The sequence below is a fragment of the Pristiophorus japonicus genome, chromosome Y, assembly GCF_044704955.1.
Source record: "Pristiophorus japonicus isolate sPriJap1 chromosome Y, sPriJap1.hap1, whole genome shotgun sequence".
Taxonomy (NCBI): domain Eukaryota; kingdom Metazoa; phylum Chordata; class Chondrichthyes; family Pristiophoridae; genus Pristiophorus; species Pristiophorus japonicus.
The window spans coordinates 23,094,622-23,112,260 of record NC_092011.1 but is presented as its reverse complement, the minus strand read 5'-3'; the positions used below and the strand labels follow the sequence as shown (position 1 = coordinate 23,112,260).

Genomic DNA, 17,639 nt, shown 5'->3' with positions numbered 1-17,639 from the left:
TATGTGTTTCTGTGTGTGTGTGTCGTTGTGCCTGTGTGTGTGTGTGTGTGTGTGTGTGTTTGAGAGTGTATGTATTTCTGTGTGTGTGTGTCTTTGTGTCTGTGTTTCTGTGAGAGTGTATGTGTTTCTGTATGCATGTGTGTCTTTGTTTATGTGCGTGTGTGTGTTTTTGTGTATGTGTGTGTGTGTCTGTGAGTCTATATGTTTCTGTGTGTGTGTCCTGTGTCTGTGTGTGTGTGTGAGAGTGTATGTGTTTCTGTATGCATGTGTGTCTTAGTGTCTGTGTGTGTGAGAGAGTGTGTATGTGTCTGTGTGTGTGTGTCAGTGTGTGTGTCTTTGTTTCTCTGTGTGTGTGTGAGTCTTTGTGTCTGTGTGTGTGTATGTGAGTGTATGTGTTTCTGTATGCATGTGTCTTTGTGTCTCTGTGTGTGTATGTGAGTGTATGTGTTTCTGTATGCGTGTGTCCTGTGTCTGTGTGTGTGTGTGTGTGAAAGTGTATGTGTTTCTGTGCGTGTGTGTGAGAGAGTGTATGTGTTTCTGTGTGCGTGTGTGTCTTTGTATGTGTGTGTGTGTGTGTGTGTGTGTGAGAGTGTATGTGTTTCTGTGTGTGTGTGTCTTTGTGTCTGTGTGCGTGTGAGAGAGGCTATATGTTTCTGTGTGTGTGTGTGTGTATATTTGTGTGTTTGTGTGTGTGTGCGTGTGAGAGGGTATATATTTGTGTGTGTGTGTGTAACTTTGTGTGTTTGTGTGTGTGTGTGAGAGAGAGAGACAGTGTATGTGTTTCTCTGTGTGTGTGTGTCTTTGTGTCTGTGTGAGTGTATGTGTTTCTATGTGTGTGTGTCTTTGTGCCTGTGTGTGTGTGTGTGTGTTTGAGAGTGCATGTGTTTCTGTGTGTGTGTGTCTTTGTGTCTGTGTGTCTGTGAGAGTGTATGTGTTTCTGTATGCATGTGTGTCTTTGTTTCTGTGTGTGTGTGTGTCTTTGTGTATGTGTGTGTGTGTCTGTGAGTGTATGTGTTTCTGTGTGTGTGTGTGTCTTTGTGTCTGTGTGTGTGTGTGAGAGTGTATGTGTTTCTGTATGCATGTGTGTCTTTGTGTCTGTTTGTGTGAGAGAGTGTGTATGTGTCTGTGTGTGTGTGTCAGTGCGTGTGTCTTTGTTTCTTTGTGTGTGTGTGTCTTTGTGTCTGTGCGTGTATGTGAGTGTATGTGTTTCTGTATGCATGTGTGTCTTTGTGTCTGTGTGTGTGTATGTGAGTGTATGTGTTTCTGTATGCGTGTGTCCTGTGTCTGTGTGTGTGTGTGTGTGAAAGTGTATGTGTTTCTGTGCGTGTGTGTGAGACTGTATGTGGTTCTGTATGCATGTGTGTCTTTGTGCCTGTGTGTATGTGGGAGAGGGTATGTGTTTCTGTGTGTGCGTGTCTTTGTGTGTGTTTATGTGTGTGTGTGTGTGTGTGTGAGAGAGAGAGAGAGTGTATGTGTTTCTGTGTGTGTGTCTTTGTGTCTGTGTGTGTGTATGTGAGTGTATGTGTTTCTGTATGTGTGTGTCCTGTGTCTGTGTGTGTGTGTGTGTGTGAAAGTGTATGTGTTTCTGTGCGTGTGTGTGAGAGAGTGCATATGTTTCTGTGTGTGTGTGTGTGTCTTTGTGTGTGTGTGTGTGTGTGAGAGAGAGTGCATGTGTTTCTGTGTGTATGTGTGTCTTTGTGTGTGTGTGTGTGTGTGAGAGTGTGAGAGGGTATATGTTTCTGTGTGTGTGTGTGTATCTTTGTTTGTTTGTGTGTGTGTGTGAGGGAGAGAGTGTATGTGTTTCTCTCTGTGTGTGTGTCTTTGTGTCTGTGTGTGTGTGAGTGTATATGTTTCTGTGTGTGTGTGTCTTTGTGCCTGTGTGTGTGTGTGAGAGTGTATGTGTTTCTGTGTGTGTGTGTGTATTTGTGTCTGTGTGTGTGAGAGAGTGTATGTGTTTCTGTGTGCATGTGTGTCTTTGTGTCTGGTGTGTGTGTGAGAGTGTGTATGTGTCTGTGTGTGTGTGTCTGTGTGTGTGTCTTTGTTTCTCTGTGTGTGTGTGTCTTTGTGTCTGTGTGTGTGTATGTGAGTGTCTGTGTTTCTGTATGCGTGTGTCTTTGTGTCTGTGTGTGTGTATGTGAGTGTATGAGTTTCTGTATGCGTGTGTCCTGTGTCTGTGTCTGTGTGTGTGTGAAAGTGTATGTGTTTCTGTGCGTGTGTGTGAGAGTGTATTTGTTTCTGTATGCATGTGTGTCTTTGTGCCTGTGTGTGTGTGGGAGAGGGTATGTGTTTCTGTGTGTGAGTAGTCTTTGAGTCTGCGTGTGTGTATAAGAGAGTGTATGTGTTTCTGTGTGCGTGTGTGTGTCTGTGTGTGTGTGTGTGTGTGAGAGAGAGAGTGCATGTGTTTCTGTGTGTGTGTGTCTTTGTGTCTGTGTGTGTGTGAGAGTGTTGTGTGTTTTTGTTTGTGTGTGTCTTTGTGTCTGCGTGTGTGTATAAGAGAGTGTATGTGTTTCTGTGTGTGTTTGTGACTTTGTGTCTGTGTGTGTGTATGAGAGCGTGTACGTGTTTGTGTGTGTGTGTGTGTGTGTGTGTGTGTGTGTGAGAGTGTATGTGTTTCTGTGTGCTTGTGTCCTGTGTCTGTGTGTGTGTCTTTGTGTGTGAGAGAGCGTGCATGTGTTTCTGTGTGCGTGTGTTTCTTTGTGCCTGTGTGTGTGTGTTCGAGAGAGGGTATATGTTTCTGTGTGTGTGTGTCTTTGTGTCTGTGTGTGAGAGAGTGTATGTGTTTCTGTGTGTGTGTGTGCCTTTGTGTGTGTGTGTGTGTGAATGTGTGAGAGTGTATGTGTTTCTGTTTGCATGTGTGCCTTTGTGTCTGTATGTGTGTGTTTGAGAGAGGTTATATGTTTCTGTGTGTGTGTCTTTGTGTCTATGTGTGTGTGTGAGAGAGTGTGTGTTTCTGTGTGCGTGTGGGTCTTTGTGTCTGTGTGTGTGTGTGTTTGAGAAAGGGTATATGGTTCTGTGTGTGTGTGTGTCTTTGTGTGTGTGCGTGTGTGTGAGAGAGTGTATGTGTTTCTGTGTTTGTGTGTCTTTGTGTCTGTGTGTGTGTATGTGAGTGTATGTGTTTCTGTGTGCTTGTGTCCTGTGTGTGTACATGTGTGTGAGAGAGTGCATGTGTTTCTGTGTGTGTATGTGTCTTCGTTTGAGTTTGTGCGTGTGAGAGAGAGTGCATGAGGTTCTGTGTATGTGTGTGCCTTTGTGTCTGTGTGTGTGTTTGAGAAAGGGTTTATGTTTCTGTGTATGTGTGTGCCTTTGTGTCTGTGTGTGTGTGTGAGTGAGTGTATGTGTTTCTGTGTTTGTGTGTCTTTGTGTGTGTATGTGAGTGTATGTGTTTCTGTGTGCTTGAGTCCTGTGTGTGTGCGTGTGTGTGAGAGAGTGCATGTGTTTCTGTGTGTGTGTGTGTCTTTGTGTGTGTGTGTGAGAGTGTATGTGTTTCTGTGTGTGTGTGTCTTTGTGTCTGTGTGCGTGTGTGAGAGGGTATATGTTTCTGTGTGTGTGTGTATATTTGTGTGTTTGTGTGTGTATGTGTGTGAGAGAGAGAGTGTATGTGTTTATGTGTGTGTGTGTCTTTGTATCTGTGTGTGTGTATATGAATGTATGCGTTTCTGTGTGCTTGTGTCCTGTGTGTGTGCATGTGTGTGAGAGAGTGCATGTGTTTCTGTGTGTGTATGTGTCTTCGTTTGAGTCTGTGCGTGTGAGAGAGAGTGCATGAAGTTCTGTGTATGTGTGTGTCTTTGTGTCTGTGTGTGTGTTTGAGAGAGGGTATATGTTTCTGTGTGTGTGTGTGTCTTTGTGTCTGTGTGTGTGTGTGAGAGAGTGTAGGTGTTTCTGTGTTTGTGTGTCTTTGTGTCTGTGTTTGTGTATGTGAGTGTATGTGTTTCTGTGTGCTTGAGTCCTGTGTGTGTGCGTGTGTGTGAGAGAGTGCATGTGTTTCTGTGTGTGTGTCTTTGTGTGTGTGTGTGAGAGTGTATGTGTTTCTGTGTGTGTGTGTCTTTGTGTCTGTGTGCGTGTGTGAGAGGGTATATGTTTCTGTGTGTGTGTGTGTATCTTTGTGTGTTTGTGTGTGTATGTGTGTGAGTTAGAGAGTGTATGTGTTTCTCTGTGTGTGTGTCTTTGTGTCTGTGTGTGTGTGTGAGTGTATGTGTTTCTGTGTGTGTGTGTCTTTGTGCCTGTGTGTGTGTGTGTGTGTGAGTGTGTATGTGTGTATGTGTTTCTGTATGTATGTGTGTCTTTGTTTCTGTGTGTGTGTGTCTTTGTGTCTGTGTGTGTGTGTGTGTGTGTGAGAGTGTATGTGTTTCTGTATGCATATGTGTCTTTGTGTCTGTGTGTGTGTGAGAGTGTGTATGTTTCTGTGTGTGTGTGTCTGTGTATGTGTCTTTGTTTCTCTGTGCGTGTGTGTCTTTGTGTCTGTGTGTGTGTTTGAGAGAGGATATATGTTTCTGTGTGTGTGTGTCTTTGCGTCTGTGTGTGTGTGTGAGAGAGTGTATGTGTTTCTGTGTTTGTGTGTCTTTGTGTCTGTGTGTGTGTATATGAGTGTATGTGTTTCTGTGTGCTTGAGTCCTGTGTGTGTGCGTGTGTGTGAGAGAGTGCATGTGTTTCTATGTGTGTGTGTGTCTTTGTGTGTGTGTGAAAGAGTATATGTGTTTCTGTGTGCGTGTGTGTCTTTGTGTGTGTTTATGTGTGTGAGAGGGTATATGTTTCTGTGTGTGTGTGTATCTTTGTGTGTTTGTGTGTGTGTGTGTGTGAGAGAGAGAGAGTGTATGTGTTTCTCTGTGTGTGTGTGTCTTTGTGTCTGTGTGTGTGTGTGTGAGTGTATGTGTTTCTGTGTGTGTGTCTTTGTGTCTGTATGTGTGTGTCTGTTTGAGAGTGTATGTGTTTCTGTGTGTGTGTGAGTCTTTGTGTCTGTGTGTCTGTGAGAGTGTATGTGTTTCTGTATGCATGTGTGTCTTTGTTTCTGTGTGTGTGTGTGTCTTTTTGTATGTGTGTGTGTGTCTGTGAGTGTATGTGTTTCTGTGCGTGTGTCCTGTGTCTATGTGTGTGTGTGAGAGTGTACGTGTTTCTGCTTGTTTGTGTGTCTTTGTGTCTGTGTGTGTGTGTGTGAGAGTGTATGTGTTTCTGTATGCATGTGTGTCTTTGTGTCTGTGTGTGGGAGAGAGTGTGTATGTGTCTGTGTGTGTGTGTCAGTGTGTGTGTCTTTGTTTCTGTGTGTGTGTTTGTCTTTGTGTCTGTGTGTGTGTATGTGAGTGTATGTGTTTCTGTATGCGTGTGTCCTGTGTCTGTGTGTGTGTTTGTGTGAAAGTGTATGTGTTTCTGTGCGTGTGTGTGAGACTGTATGTGTTTCTGTATGCATGTGTGTCTTTGTGCCTGTGTGTGTGTGGGAGAGGGTATGTGTTTCTGTGTGTGTGTGTATCTTTGTGTGTTTGTGTGTGTATGTGTGTGAGAGAGAGAGTGTATGTGTTTATGTGTGTGTGTGTCTTTGTATCTGTGTGTGTGTATATGAATGTATGCATTTCTGTGTGCTTGTGTCCTGTGTGTGTGCATGTGTGTGAGAGAGTGCATGTGTTTCTGTGTGTGTATGTGTCTTCGTTTGAGTCTGTGCGTGTGAGAGAGAGTGCATGAAGTTCTGTGTATGTGTGTGTCTTTGTGTCTGTGTGTGTGTTTGAGAGAGGGTATATGTTTCTGTGTGTGTGTGTGTCTTTGTGTCTGTGTGTGTGTGTGAGAGTGTGTAGGTGTTTCTGTGTTTGTGTGTCTTTGTGTCTGTGTTTGTGTATGTGAGTGTATGTGTTTCTGTGTGCTTGAGTCCTGTGTGTGTGCGTGTGTGTGAGAGAGTGCATGTGTTTCTGTGTGTGTGTCTTTGTGTGTGTGTGTGAGAGTGTATGTGTTTCTGTGTGTGTGTGTCTTTGTGTCTGTGTGCGTGTGTGAGAGGGTATATGTTTCTGTGTGTGTGTGTGTATCTTTGTGTGTTTGTGTGTGTATGTGTGTGAGTTAGAGAGTGTATGTGTTTCTCTGTGTGTGTGTCTTTGTGTCTGTGTGTGTGTGTGAGTGTATGTGTTTCTGTGTGTGTGTGTCTTTGTGCCTGTGTGTGTGTGTGTGTGTGAGTGTGTATGTGTGTATGTGTTTCTGTATGTATGTGTGTCTTTGTTTCTGTGTGTGTGTGTCTTTGTGTCTGTGTGTGTGTGTGTGAGAGAGTGTATGTGTTTCTGTATGCATATGTGTCTTTGTGTCTGTGTGTGTGTGAGAGTGTGTATGTTTCTGTGTGTGTGTGTCTGTGTATGTGTCTTTGTTTCTCTGTGCGTGTGTGTCTTTGTGTCTGTGTGTGTGTTTGAGAGAGGATATATGTTTCTGTGTGTGTGTGTCTTTGCGTCTGTGTGTGTGTGTGAGAGAGTGTATGTGTTTCTGTGTTTGTGTGTCTTTGTGTCTGTGTGTGTGTATATGAGTGTATGTGTTTCTGTGTGCTTGAGTCCTGTGTGTGTGCGTGTGTGTGAGAGAGTGCATGTGTTTCTATGTGTGTGTGTGTCTTTGTGTGTGTGTGAAAGAGTATATGTGTTTCTGTGTGCGTGTGTGTCTTTGTGTGTGTTTATGTGTGTGAGAGGGTATATGTTTCTGTGTGTGTGTGTATCTTTGTGTGTTTGTGTGTGTGTGTGTGTGAGAGAGAGAGAGTGTATGTGTTTCTCTGTGTGTGTGTGTCTTTGTGTCTGTGTGTGTGTGTGAGTGTATGTGTTTCTGTGTGTGTGTCTTTGTGTCTGTATGTGTGTGTCTGTTTGAGAGTGTATGTGTTTCTGTGTGTGTGTGAGTCTTTGTGTCTGTGTGTCTGTGAGAGTGTATGTGTTTCTGTATGCATGTGTGTCTTTGTTTCTGTGTGTGTGTGTGTCTTTTTGTATGTGTGTGTGTGTCTGTGAGTGTATGTGTTTCTGTGCGTGTGTCCTGTGTCTATGTGTGTGTGTGAGAGTGTACGTGTTTCTGCTTGTTTGTGTGTCTTTGTGTCTGTGTGTGTGTGTGTGAGAGTGTATGTGTTTCTGTATGCATGTGCGTCTTTGTGTCTGTGTGTGGGAGAGAGTGTGTATGTGTCTGTGTGTGTGTGTCAGTGTGTGTGTCTTTGTTTCTGTGTGTATGTCTTTGTGTCTGTGTGTGTGTATGTGAGTGTATGTGTTTCTGTATGCGTGTGTCCTGTGTCTGTGTGTGTGTTTGTGTGAAAGTGTATGTGTTTCTGTGCGTGTGTGTGAGACTGTATGTGTTTCTGTATGCATGTGTGTCTTTGTGCCTGTGTGTGTGTGGGAGAGGGTATGTGTTTCTGTGTGTGCGTGTCTTCGTGTGTGTTTTGGTGTGTGTGTGTGTCTGTGTGTGTGTGTGAGAGAGAGTGTATGTGTTTCTCTGTGTGTGTGTGTCTTTGTGTCTGTGTGTGTATGTGAGTGTATGTGTTTCTGTATGCGTGTGTCTTTGTGTCTGTGTGTGTGTATTTGAGTGTATGTGTTTCTGTATGCGTGTGTCCTGTCTCTGTGCGTGTGTGTGTGTGAAAGTGTATGTGTTTCTGTGCGTGTGTGAGAGAGTGAATGTGTTTCTGTGTGTGTGTCTTTGTGTCTGTGTGCGTGTCTGAGAGGGTATATGTTTCTGTGTGTGTGTGTGTATCTTTGTGTGTTTGTGTGTGTATGTGTGTGAGAGAGAGAGTGTATGTGTTTCTCTGTGTGTGTGTGTCTTTGTGTCTGTGTGTGTGTGAGTGTATCTGTTTCTGTGTGTGTGTGTCTTTGTGCGTGTGTGTGTGTGTGAGAGATTGTATGTGTTTCTGTATGTATGGGTGTCTTTGTTTCTGTGTGTGTGTGTGTGTTTTTGTGTATGTGTGTGTGTGTCTGTGAGTGTATGTGTTTCTGTGCGTGTCTCCTGTGTCTGTGTGTGTGTATGTGAGTGTATGTGTTTCTGTATCCGTGTGTCTTTGTGTCTGTGTGTGTGTATGTGAGTGTATGTATTTCTGTATGATTGTCCTGTGTCTGTGTGTGTGTGTGTGAAAGTGTATGTGTTTCTGTGCATGTGTGTGAGACTGTATGTGTTTCTGTATGCATGTGTGTCTTTGTGCCTGTGTGTGTGGGAGAGGGTATGTATTTCTGTGTGTGCGTATCTTTGTGTGTGTATGTGTGTGTGCGTGTGAGAGAGAGAGTGTATGTGTTTCTCTGTGTGTGTGTGTCTTTGTGTCTGTGTGTGTATGTGAGTGTATGTGTTTATGTTTGCGTGTGTCTTTGTGTCTGTGTGTGTGTATGTGAGTGTATGTGTTTCTGTATGCGTGTGTCCTGTGTCTGTGTGTGTGTGTGTGAAAGTGTATGTGTTTCTGTCCGTGTGTGTGAGAGAGTGCATGTGTTTCTGTGTGTGTGTGTGTGTTTGCGTCTGTGTGCATTTGAGAGTGTGTATGTGTCTGTGTGTCTGTGAGTGTATGTGTTTCTGTGCGTGTGTCCTGTGATGTGTGTGTGTGTGTGAGTCTGTATGTGTTTCTGTATGCATGTGAGTGTTTGTGTCTGTGTGCGTGTGAGAGTGTGTATGGGTCTGTGTGTGTGTGTCTGTGTGTGTGTCTTTGTTTCTCTGTGTGTGTGTGTCTTTGTGTCTGTGTGTGTGTTTGAGAGAGGGTATATGTTTCTGTGTGTGTGTGTCTTTGTGTCTCTGTGTGTGTGAGAGAGAGTGTATGTGTCTCTGTGTTTGTGTGTCTTTGTGTCTGTCTGTGCGTGTGTGAGTGTATGTGTTTCTGTGTGCTTGAGTCCTGTGTGTGTGCGTGTGTGTGAGAGTGTGCATGTGTTTCTGTGTGTGTGTGTGTCTTTGTGTGTGTGTGTGAGAGAGTGTATGTGTTTCTGTGTGTGTGTGTCTTTGTGTCTGTGTGCGTGTGTGAGAGGGTATATGTTTCTGTGTGTGTGTGTGTATCTTTGTGTGTTTGTGTGTGTATGTGTGTGAGAGAGAGAGAGTGTATGTGTTTCTCTGTGTGTGTGTGTCTTTGTGTCTGTGTGTGTGTGTGAGTGTATGTGTTTCTGTGTGTGTGTGTCTTTGTGCTTGTGTGTGTGTGTGTGAGAGTGTATGTGTTTATGTATGTATGTGTGTCTTTGTTTCTGTGTGTGTCTTTGTGTATGTGTGTGTGTGTCTGTGAGTGTATGTGTTTCTGTGCGTGTGTCCTGTGTCTATGTGTGTGTGTGAGAGTGTACGTGTTTCTGTGTGTTTGTGTGTCTTTGTGTCTGTGTGTGTGTGTGTGTATGAGAGTGTATGTGTTTCTGTATGCATGTGTGTCTTTGTGTCTGTGTGTGGGAGAGAGTGTGTATGTGTCTGTGTGTGTGTGTCAGTGTGTGTGTCTTTGTTTCTGTGTGTGTGTGTGTCTTTGTGTCTGTGTGTGTGTATGTGAGTGTATGTGTTTCTGTATGCGTGTGTCCTGTGTCTGTGTGTGTGTTTGTGTGAAAGTGTATGTGTTTCTGTGCGTGTGTGTGAGACTGTATGTGTTTCTGTATGCATGTGTGTCTTTGTGCCTGTGTGTGTGGGAGAGGGTATGTGTTTCTGTGTGTGCGTGTCTTTGTGTGTGTATGTGTGTGTGTGTGTGTCTGCGTGTGTGAGAGAGAGTGTATGTGTTTCTCTGTGTGTGTGTGTCTTTGTGTCTGTGTGTGTATGTGAGTGTATTTGTTTCTGTATGCGTGTGTCTTTGTGTCTGTGTGTGTGTATTTGAGTGTATGTGTTTCTGTATGTGTGTGTCCTGTGTCTGTGCGTGTGTGTGTGTGTGTGTGAAAGTGTATGTGTTTCTGTGCGTGTGTGTGAGAGAGTGAATGTGTTTCTGTGTGTGTGTGTGTCTTTGTGTCTGTGTGCGTGTCTGAGATGGTATATGTTTCTGTGTGTGTGTGTATCTTTGTGTGTTTGTGTGTGTATGTGTGTGAGAGAGAGAGTGTATGTGTTTCTCTGTGTGTGTCTTTGTGTCTGTGTGTGTGTGAGTGTATCTGTTTCTGTGTGCGTGTGTCTTTGTGCGTGTGTGTGTGTGTGAGAGATTGTATGTGTTTCTGTATGTATGGGTGTCTTTCTGTGTGTGTGTGTGTGTCTTTGTGTATGTGTGTGTGTGTCTGTGAGTGTATGTGTTTCTGTGCGTGTCTCATGTGTCTGTGTGTGTCTATGTGAGTGTATGTGTTTCTGTATCCGTGTGTCTTTGTGTCTGTGTGTGTGTATGTGAGTGTATGTATTTCTGTATGATTGTCCTGTGTCTGTGTGTGTGTGTGTGTGCAAGTGTATGTGTTTCTGTGCGTGTGTGTGAGACTGTATGTGTTTCTGTATGCATGTGTGTCTTTGTGCCTGTGTGTGTGGGAGAGGGTATGTGTTTCTGTGTGTGCGTGTCTTTGTGTGTGTATGTGTGTGTGTGTGTGAGAGAGAGAGTGTATGTGTTTCTCTGTGTGTGTGTGTCTTTGTGTCTGTGTGTGTATGTGAGTGTATGTGTTTCTGTATGCGTGTGTCTTTGTGCCTGTGTGTGTGTATGTGAGTGTATGTGTTTCTGTATGCATGTGTCCTGTGTCTGTGTGTGTGTGTTTGTGTGAAAGTGTATGTGTTTCTGTCCGTGTGTGTGAGAGAGTGCATGTGTTTCTGTGTGTGTGTTTGTGTCTGTGTGCATGTGAGAGTGTGTATGTGTCTGTGTGTCTGTGAGTGTATGTGTTTCTGTGCGTGTCTCCTATGATGTGTGTGTGTGTGTGAGTCTGTATGTGTTTCTGTATGCATGTGTGTGTTTGTGTCTGTGTGCGTGTGAGAGTGTGTATGTGTCTGTGTGTGTGTGTCTGTGTGTGTGTCTTTGTTTCTCTGTGTGTGTGTGTCTTTGTGTCTGTGTGTGTGTTTGAGAGAGGGTATATGTTTCTGAGTGTGTGTGTCTTTGTGTCTGTGTGTGTGTGTGTGAGAGAGTGTATGTGTTTCTGTGTTTGTGTGTCTTTGTGTGTGTGTGTGTGTGTGTGAGAGTGTATGTGTTTCTGTGTGCTTGAGTCCTGTGTGTGTGCGTGTGTGTGAGAGTTGCATGTGTTTCTGTGTGTGTGTGTGTCTTTGTGTGTGTGTGTGAGAGAGTGTATGTGTTTCTGTGTGTGTGTGTCTTTGTGTCTGTGTGCGTGTGTGAGAGGGTATATGTTTCTGTGTGTGTGTGTGTATCTTTGTGTGTTTGTGTGTGTATGTGTGTGAGAGAGAGAGTGTATGTGTTTCTCTGTGTGTGTGTGTCTTTGTGTCTGTGTGTGTGTGTGAGTGTATGTGTTTCTGTGTGTGTGTGTCTTTGTGCTTGTGTGTGCGTGTGTGTGAGAGTGTATGTGTTTATGTATGTATGTGTGTCTTTGTTTCTGTGTGTGTGTGTGTCTTTGTATGTGTGTGTGTGTCTGTGAGTGTATGTGTTTCTGTGTGTGTCTCCTGTGTCTGTGTGTGTGTGTGTGAGAGTGTATGTGTTTCTGTGTGTGTGTGTGTCTTTGTGTCTGTGTGTGTGTGTGAGAGTGTATGTGTTTCTGTATGCATGTGTGTCTTTGTGTCTGTGTGTGTGTGAGAGTGTGTATGTGTCTGTGTGTGTGTGTCTGTGTGTGTGTCTTTGTTTCTCTGTGTGTGTGTGTCTTTGTGTCTGTGTGTGTGTCTTTGTTTCTCTGTGTATGTGTGTCTTTGTGTCTGTGTGTGTGTTTGAGAGAGGGTATATGTTTCTGTGTGTGTGTGTCTTTGTGTCTGTGTGTGTGTGAGAGAGTGTATGTGTTTCTGTGTTTGTGTGTCTTTGTGTGTGTATGAAAGTGTATGTGTTTCTGTGTGTGTGAGACAGTGCATGTATTTCTGTGTGTGTGTGTGTCTTTGTGTGTGTGTGTGAGAGAGTGTATGTGTTTTTGTGTGCGTGTGTGTCTTTGTGTGTGTGTGTGTGTGTGAGAGTGTATATGTTTCTGTGTGTGTGTGTCTTTGTGTCTGTGTGCGTGTGTGAGAGGGTATATGTTTCTGTTTGTGTGTGTGTGTATCTTTATGCGTTTGTGTGTGTGTGTGTGTGTGTGAAAGAGAGAGAGTGCATGTGTTTCTCTGTGTGTGTGTGTCTTTGTGTCTGTGTGTGTGTGTGGGTGTAAGTGTTTCTGTGTGTGTGTGTGTTTGAGAGTGTATGTGTTTCTGTGTGTGTGTCTTTGTGTCTGTGTGACTGTGTGTCTGTGAGAGTGTATGTTTTTCTGTATGCATGTGTGTCTTTGTTTCTGTGTGTGTGTGTGTCTTTGTGTATGTGTGTGTGTGTGTGAGAGTGTTTGTGTTTCTGTGCGTGTGTCCTGTGTCTGTGTTTGTGAGAGTGTATGTGTTTCTGTATGCATGTGTGTATTTGTGCCTGTGTGTGTGTGGGAGAGGGTATGTGTTTCTGTGTGTGCGTGTCTTTGTGTGTGTGTATGTGTGTGTGAGAGTGTATGTGTTTCTGTGTGTGTGTGTCTTTGTGTCTGTGTGCGTGTGAGAGTGTGTATGTGGCTGTGTGTGTGTCTTTGTTTTTGTGTGTGTGTGTCTTTGTGTCTGTGTGTGTGTATGTGAGTATCTGTGTTTCTGTATGCGTGTGTCCTGTGACTGTGTGTGTGTGAAAGTGTATGTGTTTCTGTGCGTGTGTGTGAGAGTGTTTGTGTTTCTTTATGCATGTGTGTCTTTGTGCCTGTGTGTGTGTGGGAGAGGGTATGTGTTTCTCTGTGTGCGTGTCTTTGTGTGTGTGTATGTGTGTGTGTGTGTGTGTGTGAGAGAGAGTGTATGTGTTTCTGTGTGTGTGTGTGTGTCTTTGTTTCTCTTTGTGTGTGTGTCTTTGTGGCTGTGGGTGTGTGTATATTACATGCATAGGATTACATACATAAAGAAAAAAAAGATGAAGGGCTGTGGGCAAGAGTGAATTAGTGGGACAAATTTGATAGCTCATTCATAGAGCAATCCCAAGCACGATGGGCCTAATGAGCTTGTTCTCGATGAGCTTATTCACAAACTCACGCTCACTGTAGTGTGTATGATGACCCATGGGTATCACTGTCCTCATGGCAATTTGAGTTCGCTCAATATAATGCATAGGGTGCCTCGGTATGAATTGGTGCTTGTTTTATTATTAAATTTTATTGCCAATGGACCTCCCATGGACCAATGGACAAGCTGCCGTGAAACTCACAAGATATCACTCTGCTGCTAATTGCTGATGGTCCGATCCGTGTAATGAGTTCCCAAGGTTATTGAGAGGTCGGTTCCGCTGAGAGACATCCTGAGGTAAACTAGAGTGTAATTGTTTCAGGGGAGACATGATTGAAAGTGGTAGCACTCAACATGCAAGGGTGCAGTGATTAACAACAGTTTAATGATTCCACTGGATGGTGTGTATCGTAAAATAAGTAAAATTCAGTAAAATAATGGGACAAAAGGCAGACAAGTCCCCTGGACCTGATGGCCTGCATCCTTGTGTCTCAAAAGAAGTGGCTGCATTGACAGTGGATGCATTGGTTGCAATCTACCAAAATTCCCTGGATTCTGGAGAGGTCCCAGTGGATTAGAAAGCCACAAATGTAACGCCCCTATTTAAAAAACGAGGGAGACAGAAAGCAGGAAACTTTCGACCGGTTAGTCTAACATCTGTCATTGGGAAAATGCTGGAGTCCATTATTAAGGAAACAGTAGCAGGACATTTGTAAAAACATAATTCAGTCAAACGGAGTCAACATGGTTTTATGATAAGGAAATCATGTTTGACAAATTTTCTGGAGTTCTTTGAGGATGTAATAAGCAGGGTAGATAAGGGGAAACCAGTGGATGTGGTGTATTTGGATTTCCAGAAGACATTTGATAAGGTGCCACAAAAAAGGTTACTGCACAAGATAAAAGTTCACGGGGTTGCGGGTAATATATTAGCATGGATAGAAGATTAGCTAACTAACAAAAAACAGATAGTCAGGATAAATGGGTCATTTTCTGGTTGGCAAACCGTAACTGGTGGGGTGCCACAAGGATCGGTGCTGGGCCCTCAACTATTTACCATCGATATTAATGACTTGGATGAAGGGACCAAGTGTAATGTAGCCAAGTTTGCTGATGATACAAAGATGGGTGGGAAAGCAAGTTGTGAGGAGGATACAAATAATCTGCAAAGGGATTTAGGCAGTCTAAGTGATTGGGCAAACATTTGGCAGATGGAGTATAATGTAGCAAAGTGTGAGGTTATCCAAAGGATGCTGTCTGACCCTCTGAGATTTCTAGCATTTTCTGTTTTTATTTCAGATTCCAGCATCTGCGGTATTTTGCTTTTGTGTCAGTGTGAGGTTATCTACTTTGGCAGGAAAAATAAAAAAGCAAATTATTATTTAAATGAGGAGAGAATACAAAGTTCTGTGGTACAGAGGGAACTGAGGGTCCATGTGCATGAAACACAATAAGTTAGTATGCAGGTACAGCAAGTCATCAAGAATGCAAATGGAATGTTAGCCTTTATTGCAAGGGGGATAGAGTAGAAAAGCAGGGAAATCCTGCTCCAACTGTGCAGGGTATCAGTGAGGCCACACCAAGACTACTGCATACAGTTTTGGTCTCCGTATTTAACGAAGGATATACTTGCATTGGGGATTGTTCAGAGAAGTTTCACGTGGTGGATTCTGGAGACGAAGGGGTTGACTTATGAAGAAAGGTTGAGCAGGTTGGGTCTATACTCATTGGAGTTTAGAAGAATGAGAGATGATCTTCATGAAACATATACCAAGGGGGCTTGACAAGCTCTATGCAGTGAGGTTGCTTCCACTCATGGGGGAATCTAGAACCAGGTGCCATAATTCAAGAATAAGGGGTCACCCATTTAGAACTGAAATGAGGAGGAATTTCTTCTCTCAGAGGGTCATAAATATGTGGAATTCTCTGCCCCAGAGCTATGGAGGCTGGGTTATTCAATGTATTAAACGTGGTGCTAGAGATATTTTTCAACGATAAGGGAATGAAGGGTTATGGGGAGCAGGCAAGGAAGTGGAACTGGGCCCAAGATCAAATCAGCCATGTTCTTATTGAATAGCGGGACAGGTTCGAGGGACCAAATGCCCTACTCCTACCCCTATTTCTTATGCTCTTATGTAACCCAATGTGTCGTGAAGATCCTCCCTAAGTGCTGTAAGGGAAGGAATTACAGGACTTTGTCTCAGCGACTATGATGGAACAGCGATATATTTTTAAGTCAGGATGGGTATGACTTGAAGGGGAACGTGGAGGTGGTGGTGTTCCGATGTGTTTTCTGCCCTTGACCTTCTAGGTGGTAGAGCTTGCGGGTTTGGGCGGTGCTGCCGAAGAATCCTTGGCAAATTGCTGCAGAACATCTTGTAGATGGTACACACTGCAGCCACAGTGCACCGGTGGTGGAGGGAGTGAATGTTTAACGTGGGGGATGGGATGCCGATCAAGCGTGATGCTTTGTCCTGGATGGTGTCGAGCTTCTTTTGTGTTGTTGGAACTGCACTTTTCTACGCAAGTGGAGAGTATTCCATCACACTCCTGACTTGTACCTTGTAGATGGTGAAAATGTGAAAGTGTTGGATGACAGATCATAGATGGTGAGAAGACATTAGAGAGACTAAAGGGGGAGTGGAATTGCTCCAGCGATGATCGGCCCTGAACAACCCAGGTTCACCTTCTCTCCTTCCTTGTCACTGTTAACTCAACTTTTTCCCCTTGATGCGCTGACTCACTTTTCCACAACTGTCTGTTTTTTTAAACATATAACACAACATCTAAGTGGGACATGATTGGCAGAATCTCGGCTCGTTACGGTTGTCCAGACTCCACTCCACCCCTGCGGGCAGTTGCTGGTTGGGTCGATGAGTTAACAAACTCTGCTTTGATGTTTATTTTTTGATGAGTTTCAGGAACCGATGAATGGGCTGTGTGATGGCTTGCCTCATCTCCTCCCTGAACTTAGCCTGGGTGAGAGCGTAAATGCAGGTGTTGGTGCAGGAGTTCAGGTACATCAGCATGTCGCCGACTTGGCTGACTATGACATTGTGGCTCACGTCCAGCAATATCTCCTGAAACACAAAGTCCACCACTCTGGTAATCCACAGCACGATGAAGCTGCCCGATATGGCGAAGAGTAGGATGATGGATCTTCTCCGGTTCTCCATCTCGGGGTCAATTTGCTTCCAACGCCACCTTGACCCCGGAATGCCCTGCGGACCCGACTGGCCACGAGAACGTGCCTGACGGTGAGAGCGTTGAGCAGCGAGATACACACGTAGGGAATGAGAGGGGTTAAGACTGTGCCGGACCACATGTAAACAGCCCAGGGGGACTTTGTGCACACATTGCGAAGTCTACAGCCAGGGAATGAACTGGGGATGATAACCGGTTCATAGATGAAGTAGCGCGGGATATTGCGCAGGTAGCTCACCGTGCATATGGTCGTTATTACCCGCGCTGCCGTCTCCTCTGTGCAGTATCTCACTTTCCACCTCTGGCAACAAATGGCGACAAATCGATCGAAGGTGAAAGCCACAGTGAGCCAGACCGAGGAGTCAACCACCGCGGCATTCATGATGCCTTTCAGGCTGCACACGTGGTAATAGGTGAGGATCGAGAAGGGGAAGTAGAGAGATCCCAAGTAGTTCAACACCACACAGAAGATGATGACCAGCAAGTCCGCCGCTGCCATGGAGACCAGGTAACGGCCCGTGCATTTGGCGAGGCCACAGCTCCCGCGGGAGAGAATCACAATGGTCATTAAGTTAGCTGCCAGAGAGGGAAAGAGAGGTGACGGTTAGTAATTACACCCACACATGTGTTATAGGATGACACCGAGCTTGGAAACATTGGGAGAGAAGGCAACGTAAAGCATGGATGATGATGAGGAAAGGCCTCTGTTCAGAATTGAGAGCCTGCTGATTGTGGGATGAAAACCATATCAGACAGCGGTGTCGAGTACCCCTGACGTTGAATGAGTTGGAGTAGATCATGCAATGAGTCTTGATTTCAACACACTCCTGACTTGATACAAAGAAGAGGGAGTGCAGCAAGTTGTCGGAAGAGAGAACATTTCTAATTTAGGATACAGACAAAGATTGGAGAATAGAATTATTGGCATTCAGACCAATACATAGTTTTTACATATTTGTATAAACTGTACCAATTCCATTTCACTTTTCGGTCCAAATTTCCAACTGTCATCCAATCACCCAATGAGCTCCTGGTGTTCAATTCTCATCAGAACTCAATGAGATCCAGTTGTCCAACTCACTTCTTCACTCAATCATCTCCCAGTGCGCAACTCTGCATCGCTCAATAAGCACCCATTGTCCGACTGTCTGTATCCGTCAAAGACTTTCCATTACCAAATTTTCTGCATCGCTCAATCAGCTCCCATTGTTCTACCACCTTCATCACTTCATGAGCTCCCATTCTTCAATTCTTTCTCAGTCACTTAATTATCTGACAGTGCCAAACTCTCTGTCAATCAATGAACTCCCATTGTCCAACTCTCAATCAATGAGCGCTAGTTTCCCAACAGTCTCTAACAGTCAATGTACAAATAGCTGTTAACGGATATGATGTAATTGGCATCATGGATACATGGCTCCAGGGCGACCAAGGCTGGGAACTCAACATCCAGTGGTATTCAACATTCAGGAAGGATAGACAGA

The 17,639-nt window shown here is 44.3% G+C and overlaps 1 pseudogene; it reads right to left on the bottom strand.

Moving 5' to 3' along the window:
• Positions 1–15,851: 15,851 nt before the first annotated feature.
• Positions 15,852–17,397, bottom strand: LOC139241075 (probable G-protein coupled receptor 139; annotated as a pseudogene).
• Between the last annotated feature and the right edge of the window lie 242 nt (positions 17,398–17,639).